Here is a 2,891-nt window from a genome sequence, read left to right on the forward strand (position 1 = left end):
TTTAGTTTAGGACTTTAAAAGGGATTTGTTTGTGTTGAATGGGGTTTTATTTTGACACTTAGTTTAAAGGAAATTTTTTTGTGTAGAATGTGGTTTTGTTTTGAGACTTAGTTTGTTGAAAATGGTTTAGTTTAGGACTTTAAAAGGGATTTGTTTGTGTTGAATGGGGTTTTGTTTTGACACTTAGTTTGTTGAAAATGGTTTAGTTTAGGACTTTAAAAGGGATTTGTTTGTGTTGAATGGGGTTTTATTTTGGCACTTAGTTTGTTGAAAATGGTTTAGTTTAGGACTTTAAAAGGGATTCGTTTGTGTTGAATGGGGTTTTGTTTTGACACTTAGTTTGTCAAAAATGGTTTAGTTTAGGACTTTAAAAGGGATTTGTTTGTGTTGAATGGATTTTTGTTTTGACACTTAGTTTGTCGAAAATGGTTTAGTTTAGGACTTTAAAAGGAATTTTTTTGTGTTGAATGGGGTTTTGTTTTGACACTTAATTTGTTGAAAATGGTTTAGTTTAGAACATTAAAAAGGATTTGTTTGTTTAGAATGTGGTTTTGTTTTGACACTTAGTTTGTTGAAAATGGTTTAGTTTAGGACTTTAAAAGGGATTTGTTTGTGTTGAATGGTATTTTGTTTTGACACTTAGTTTGTTGAAAATGGCTTAGTATAGGACTTTAAAGGGGATATTTTTGTTTAGAATGTGGTTTTTTTTTAAGACTTAGTTTGTTGAAAATGGTTTAGTTTAGGACTTTAAAAGGGATTTGTTTGTGTTGAATGGGGTTTTATTTTGGCACTTAGTTTGTTGAAAATGGTTTAGTTTAAGACTTTAAAAGGGATTTATTTGTGTTGAATGGGGTTTTGTTTTGGCACTTAGTTTGTTGAAAATGGTTTAGTGTAGGGACTTTAAATGGGAATTTTTTGATTTGGAATGTGCTTTTGTTAGGTGACTTCATTGGAAGATGGAACCTGATTGTAGCTGGATATTTAACCAGAACAATGCTAATAGAATGGGTATTAGGGAGTAATTTGTTGAAGGTGTCAAAACATTTGTTGAACATGTTAAGACACTTGATGTATGGACACGTTTTAGGGTTATTTATTGTCCTTGTATTAGATGTAATGGTATAAATCTTTTAAGTGAAGACGATGTAAAGGAACATCTTTATAGAAAGGGGTTTCACGAGGACTTCTTAAGATTGAGTGGTATTCATGGCGATGTTGCGCAAAATAACTTTGTTGTTGGAGAAAGTAGTAGGTCTGTAGGGCATAATGAAAATCAAGATACTAGGATGACAGAAATGGTCCACGAGATCTTAGAACTGGAGTATGCTGGTTTTCTAATAAAAAAAAATCATCCTCTATCGTTGTAAGTGGTTTGATCCAAGCCCAACAGGCACAGGAGTAGATAAGGAGCATAACATCACTGAAGTGAAGCATAATAGGTCGTATCTTATTTACGACCCATTTGTTCTAGTGCAAAATGCTAAACAAGTGTTTTATGCTCCTTATCCGTTGCGCAATGACAAGTCTGATTGGTGGGCTATAATCAAAACAAGGCCTATAGGGCGGGTGGAAGTTGACAATGTACGGGAGATTACGTATCAAAATGAAATGCAGATTGATCACCAAATAGTGGATGTTGAATTAGTGGACGACTTGAATCACCCAAAAAATATTTTTGAAGAAGTTAATATTGAGGAAGAAAAGGCTGAGTAGGTAGGAGATCAGGAAACCTCTGAAAAGGGTGAATGGTTTAGTGGAGAGTCTTCAGAAGAGGAGGATTAGTTGTGTACGTTAAATTTATTATGTATTGATGTCATTTTGCTTTGTAAAAATTAATATACTGTTTAAGTTTGTTGTTTTCACTTTTCCATGATTTATATAGTAATAAAAATATTCTTGTCTATATCCCGTGTTGTGTTAGAGCTATTTGAAATGTGAATTAGTAACTTGAAATTAGTTATTTGGAATGTTTTCTTATATATTCATTTTGTAGGAACTAACTACTTGTTAACTTAAAATAATTTAGATATCAGGTAGAGGTGACAAGGGTAAGGGAAAAGTTGATACTACGAAATCAAAAAATAATAGACAACCTCCGCCATATAGACGACCTATAGGCATTCATATACATGAGGGTCAGTTTGCTGACGTGCTAGCACGACCCTCATATTCTAGGTCGTTCTAGGATTCCATACTTACTCCTGTGCATGTGGCGCCACTACATGGGTCTACACTGCCTCATTCAGCTCCTTTGACCGTGACACCGCCAGCACAGTACTATCGGTCGGCCGTCGGCCCCACCAGATATGTACCATCATCGATACCCTCCTACAGCAGTCACGCTGCATCGCACAGTCATTCTGCTGGATCTATTGGGTTGTTGGATCTTCAGCTTTGAGGCACTCCATCTGGTGCTTCAGATCCGCCCACGCTAGTTTATCCCCCATTACTTTCTAGGCAACCAGGAGACCTGGATGATTCTGGGAGAATTTATCTAGTTCCAGTTGCGAAAGGGTAAGATTTCTACATATAATAACGTTACACATTTTTTCATTACTATATTATTGTGCTTTATGCAATTAATGTTTGATCTTATGTTGTAGGTTTAAGCTGGATGGTAACATTGAAAAAAAAACGCGAATATGCATTTCTCAGCACTTCAATGGCTTCTGGACCAGCTGGGAAAGGGTACCAGAACTAGACAGGGAGAGAATGTTTGAAGAATTTAAGGTAATGATTTAATTTATATCGACTACTTATTAACACTTTGTTAGAACACAACATTGAATATTATATTTTTGTTGTAGAAATTTTTCTAGTAGGATGACGTAAATACATTCCTTATAAAGAGAAATTTTTTCATAAGATGTTGAGGCAGATTTAACAATCTC

Source organism: Capsicum annuum, chromosome 7 (genome assembly GCF_002878395.1).
Source record: "Capsicum annuum cultivar UCD-10X-F1 chromosome 7, UCD10Xv1.1, whole genome shotgun sequence".
NCBI lineage: Eukaryota > Viridiplantae > Streptophyta > Magnoliopsida > Solanales > Solanaceae > Capsicum > Capsicum annuum.